Source organism: Triticum dicoccoides, chromosome 7B (genome assembly GCF_002162155.2).
Source record: "Triticum dicoccoides isolate Atlit2015 ecotype Zavitan chromosome 7B, WEW_v2.0, whole genome shotgun sequence".
Classification (NCBI taxonomy): domain Eukaryota; kingdom Viridiplantae; phylum Streptophyta; class Magnoliopsida; order Poales; family Poaceae; genus Triticum; species Triticum dicoccoides.
This window is the reverse complement of record NC_041393.1, coordinates 49,331,593-49,338,080: the sequence shown is the minus strand read 5'-3', so window position 1 is coordinate 49,338,080 and position 6,488 is coordinate 49,331,593.

Sequence of the window (6,488 nt, the reverse complement as noted above, 5' to 3'; positions counted from 1 at the left end):
TAAAAGGGAAAGAGGAACAGTACATTTGAATATATAATATTGCAGAAATGATAGAGATACTATAAATATTGTTGAACATATACAAGTATACATTAACTAATAGGTGTCACAAATATTTTTTATTGAGGGAAGAAACAATGATATTTATTTTGAGGAAAAAACAATGTAGAGGTAGGTGGGCCGGCCCAGACCGCAAATAACTATCGGATCCATATTGTGGGGGCCCACCACGCTGCGCTTTCCATGCACGTCGATCACATGCACGTCGATCACGGGAGTAGTTGTCGTTCTGTTACACAATTCCGGGATCATGATAATCCATATGTTCCTAATCCCTACGATTGAGGAGCATGTTCAGCTTCTTTTCAATGGAGGAAAATATAGATCGCGAGATTGGCCACAGGGAAGTTACAACGACCTAGGAGATGACCTCGTATATAATCTCAACCTCCTCGCACATGTCGTCGTCTAGATCGCCTCCTGCCGGCGAGTCATCGACAACTCCATCCGCCACATCCCACACGCCACAAAAACCCCGAGAAGATCAAGGCCGTCCACACGTGCTGGCCGCCCTCGACGAACTACGTCGACAATGCATCGGCGACTTCTTTCATCTTCGTCGACCGATCAAGTAAGTTGTCCTCCTTACCTCGTGCCTTCATAGCAAGCTAGTTCCTCCATCTTGTTGCTTTCATGGACTTAGGTTTACCACATAGTTTCAACTAGCGAGTATCAACTCGACTAGATCCATTCTGACCAGAAGGCGTACATGAACTAAATCTTTCATATCAGGGTAGAATAAGATGTTGTTTCTTGAGAAACATGATGCAATAGATTTTTTGTCACACGATCCACTTATATTTTTGTCATACGATCCAATTATATTATTATAGGCATAGAACATTAAAGAGTTATAAGCATTAGATGTTGATGAACCTTAAATAGGTACCATTGCTATAGACTGTACTTATTTACAGCTGCTCAATTTGTCACCCTGTTAATAATTTATCTGACACTCAAAGAACTTGATCAGATGCAAGTAAATTCAATTACCTATTGAAGTTACTTTTGTATTGCCTGATATCAGCACACACTTGGGTGCATGTTGCTGTATACATGGTGCTAGTTTTATATTTGCATTAGTGTTATTTTTTCATTTTTGTTTGCTACTGCCAGAAAGTTTTATATTTTGCATGTATATTGTTATTTTTGCATTAGTGTTGGCAAATGTAACGAAGTTTTATATTTTCTTTCTATAGGATGGACGAGCGGAATGGAGAAATAGTGTGCGCCGTTGAAAATGGTGCAAGCTTGTTGCCGCTCTATCGAGCAGTCAACGCGCTAGAGTGGCTGATACAACATTGCACAGCATGCTGCAGATACCATCTATTAAGATGCGTACCCTTCTGATTAGGTATATGATTGAGAATTTTGATGCCAGCAAGTACAGATTCATTATACAAGAGCAGGTTGGGGAGGTGACTCTCGGTGCGGTCGACGTCGAGTGCATCTTTAACCTCGAGAACCAAGGACTCTCCGCTTCGGACATTCTGATTGAAGAAGGAGAGGACATGAAGGAGCGGGTGCCGCCACAATTTCTCAGTAAGACATCAGAAAACATAGTGATAGATAATCTCATTGAGGACATAATTAAAAGTAAAGCCACCGACGACGATTTTGTTCAGAAATTAGTCCTTGTCCTGTTAGGAACAATTATTGCTCCCATGTCGAGCAAGATTGTGCCAAAGCAGTACTACGCTTTGGTCCATGATGTGAAACGTATTTCAAAGATTAACTGGAATGCCTTCACCCTGCGTGTTCTCCTCGATTGCCTTCGCATAGTCAAGAAAGGCAAACACCTACGCCAATGGCCGAAAGGCAATTTGGCTCTGTTGCAGGTACACAAATGAGACCTGTTGCATAATGTCAATTATTATATCATTACAATTTTATGTGATGTATTGAACTAACTCTAAATCCTTATATTTTTTGTACTACTTGTACTGGGAGAAGGTGCAACCCGTCGAAGGCGATTGCGCCTATAATCCCAACTTGTCCATACAACCTCTTATGAGGAACTGGACCGAAGGTGCAGCCACTAGGAGAGATCGGTTTGACTATGACAATGGGCGCGGCCGTGGTAATGTCAAGGTAAGTCATTGTGTTCTGTCTTTCTTAAATGTTTTGTAACTAAATAATATTTATTTTTAATTCATCACATGTAATTCAATATCGCATGCAGATCGAAAATAATATCACCCAAGAGTATAGGGCGCAGGAGCCCAAAATCCCATATAATGTGCCTACCATGAAGCCAAAAACCAAACCTGTAAATGGAAACGCAAAGAAGTCGACGACAGCCCCAATGTTGGAAGATTTGATGGAGCTTCTAATGAAGCGGTGCATGGACTTCATACACACCCAGATGAGGCAAATCCCTGATCAAGTTGCTGAGGTGTCACACCATAACATAATAGTTTACAGTTTGATCCCTGTTTTAAACCATGCAAGCATTATTAACTTTATATATCTATTGAAGAGGTTGTTGGAGAAGATGAACAAATCAGGTGTCATGTACAAGCCGGCTGCTGCCGTGCCATCCGTGGACAATGATGTGGATCAAGAAGTGGATTCGTTCGAGAATGGTCCATATGAAAATAAGGAATTCGTGTACAAGGATGACATAGACTCACACGGAGAGCCTGTCATTGACATGACGCAGCCTGATGAAGTGGTTCCCAACCATAAAACCGTACCTGAGGTACTATGTATATATATTTCTGTCTATAATTTTCTCCTTCAATTTTTTACGGGCTAAAATGTTCACACCATTTTGTTTGCCAAACAGAAAACCCCAGCAAAGATGAATAGACACAAGGAAGCTTCACCTATTAAGCATAATGATGAATGTGGCGCTACACATGAAAACCCTTGGGTCGTTGGTAATTCTACACAAGCACCTTCATCGGACATAGACATTTGTCCATCTTCTATCAGCAAGTTAATGGCTAAGGTGAATGGAAAAAAGAGTGCAATAGTAGATAAGGATGAGGAAGTTATGTCCGGTAAGCGGAAGAGGACCGTTCTCAAGAAATTTGAATCCCCCTACGCACTTGACAAGCCCAGCAGGCGTACCAACCGTGGTCAGAAACCCTCCGGTACCCGTTCTGCTAGTAGAGGTATTGTAACAAACTTTCTTGGTTAGTTGTATACTACGAATGCATATGATCACCATTGTTGACGTTCATATTATTTCATGCAGCTCTCTTTTCTGAAATCGATGAGCCGGAGGGTGTGGCAGATGAGTTGACGCCGGAAATAATTGATGCAGCTGTTTCATTTGTCGAGTTAGCTGCTAGTACTGACAAGAATAAGGGGAAGAAAATTTACTACAGTGAAGGGCGTGGCATATCTCTGACTTCCGAAAGGATTCGACCGGTACTAACTCATAGATGGCTGTTAGACGATGTAAGTACTACTTGCATGTTCTGTTATTTAAATTGTCAATAATCTATGTCTCAACTTTCAACATGTAATGCCCTGATATTCTATGAAGGTTATTGATGCTTATATGGGACATTTGGAGCTGCGCGTTGGTCATGATCGTTACCTCTGTCCAGCGTGGAGGTCCAAATTCCTTGTAGATCGTGCTATCGCACGAGACGGTCCATTGCCGTCGAGCAGCAACATGGACAGTGCTCTGTCCAAAGTTGGAGCAGTTAATAGAGTCACGAAAGAGTATACTGCGCGTGATAAGGTACGTTATGTTTGTAATTCTTCACTTCAAGACATTCCATCTAGTATTCCGTTTGATCCATAATGGTTTTTTGCACTGTAGACGTATATCGCGTTGAATATCGAAAATGCCCACTGGATGACTGTGGTCATGCACTTGATCAAGCAAGAATTCCAAGTTCTCATTTCACTCTATCCCCTAGACCTGACAGAAAAGACTGTGAAAGCACTGGTAATATAACCAACATTTGTACCATTGGTCTTACATGTTGTTTATGATTCTTCTCTAACACTATCCTCTTTATAGCGAATGGCTATAGCAAACGATATGCGCCAAGCAAATCTTATTAAACCAGGGAAATATCCGGACGTAAGTAAGTGGCCTATCAAGGAGTATGACATGCCCTAGCAAGAGGATGGGTGAGTTAGTAGGACATCATGCACATTCAAACAACAATACACATGTTCGTATTGCCCACCGCTAATGTTTGCATATATACCAGGAACTCTTGTGGCCTTTTTGTCATAGAATGTATAGAGCATTGGGACGGGGACCGAATGACCCGTGATTTTTCACAGGTATGTTGTTATTTACGTTTGTAGAGTAGCTACTATGGCCGTGTACAAAATTCGGTTCATGTAACATGTATGTCATTTTTTGCAGGCCAGCGTTGATGCAAGGAGAAGACGTTTCGTCGACGAGTTGATTATGTCACCTTCGAACACGATGGAGTGTGTGAAGAACAAAATTCACGAAATCGCAAGGAAAAGGCGCGCCTCAAGAATTCATGCGGCATGCAAGAGTCAAGTTTTAGTGCTTTGGATTTAGTCCGGTCGAAGGTTTCGACGACATGATTATCTTACGGTTTCTATCATTTTTATGTAATAAACAGGGCATCTCGAATATTGTGACACATACATGTGTATGTGTCTGTCAAACAATAGGCTTGTACCAGACAATTCGGTCATACAATTCACTCGGAGAAGACAATTTGGTCGTACCAATAAAGTTTTGGCTTCAACTATGAATTGTTCTTGCTTAATATTTTTCTCGTTCTCCAATTTTTTATAATTGTATTTATCACATTCATAGTATTTGCATTCTATTTTTCTCTTCAACTGCTCTCCAAAGTTTCATATTGAAATTTTCACATTCTTTACTTTTTTTTAAACTCTATCAAACTTTAGCCTTCTGCCTTAGCTATCTGCATGTCATCATCTTGCAAAATCTCCTGGTAATTCCCCCTCATCACATGATTATGAAAAGTAGCCATGTTAGCTATGTAAATATATCGAGGCAAAACGTATTACATAGATGAAAATTAGTCATGTCAGCTCGTTGGCTCTATCGCGTGTTATCAGGCATCATGTTTGTCTATTTTGTTTCACAAGCCCGTCATTTTTTTAATTTTACGTATAATTAACTTTTGGGACGTGATTAATTGAGGGATGGAACGATGAGTGAGCCCAGCCGGAATTTTAGGTGCGGTTGTAAATTACACGTGCATGCATGGCTAGGTTAGTTGCATTATCAAAGGAATAGCAGGGCCATCATTTGAATACATGGAAACAACGACTGTGGTTGATTTTGGCAATGAGTGGTTCCCCTTTTCTCGTTTCCCTTCCAAATCCCTTGCCCTCTCTCTCCATTTGCGCCTCCAAATCTCCACGGCGAAAGCATGACAGCGAGCTGGGCGTCGGGCGGCGGCGGCTGCGGCGAGAAGAGTGGTGGCGACCGCAAGTTAGGTCGAACCCTGGGTCCTGGAAGCAGGTGGGGTGGATTCAGTGGAGCAGGAGGCAACGGCGGCGGATCAAGTGGAACAGGGGAGGGGGTTTCGTGGGCGGCGGAGGGCCGGGAGAACTGACGGCTAGGGTTTCTTTAGTGCTACACTTTGGTGGCAAAAAGGTAAGTCCTTTACCGTTGTTCTTTACATCCCAGCATTGTCGCCCACAAATCATGACCTATGGCCCTTACAAGCTCCATCTATTTGGTCATCAGGAAACTCCGGGTGACCGTGCATGCATAAATGCAGACAATTTTGATAGCGTATTAGTGGGTTGTGTTTTTGAGGTTAGTGTACTGAGCATGATCTTCAAACTAGTACTGCTACTGCGGTCAAGCTGCAAAAAAGTTCACTGTTTAACGCTTGCAGTGGCAAGTTCAATTATAAATTGACTTGAATCACTACAGGATTCAGCTACTTTGCCATCTGCCACGGCGGACGGCAAAGGCATGGATGGCGGGCGGCAAAGGTCTTTGCCGTCCGCGGCGGACGGCAAAAGTGGACGGCAAAGTATGGGACGGCTAAGAGCTATGTTGCCGTCTGCTTCGGCCGGCTGACGGCAAAGGAGCCTTTGCCATCAGCAGCCGACGGCGAAGAATGCAGACGGCAATAAATGCGCTGTTACTTCTGTTAGGTGGTTAATGGCAAGCCCTTGCCGTCAGCCGCTGATGGCAAACTTCGTAAGGCCTTTGCCGCCAGCCACTGTAGGCAAACTGACCAAATTGGTCAGCCTCCCAGGAAGCACAGTTGCCTGCCATGTGGCCTCTTTGCCGTCCGCTGCTGATGGCAAAGAGCCCTTTGCCGTCGGTGGCAGACGGCAAAGATCCTGCATATTGGCTTTTTTCCCCTGTTTTTTTTAAATCCAACAATTTTCACGGCAAATATATATGACATATATAGATATATTTCACAGGGCTATTTAACAGCACATAAGTTTCATCGTACATACATATATAGCAAGTTGCACAT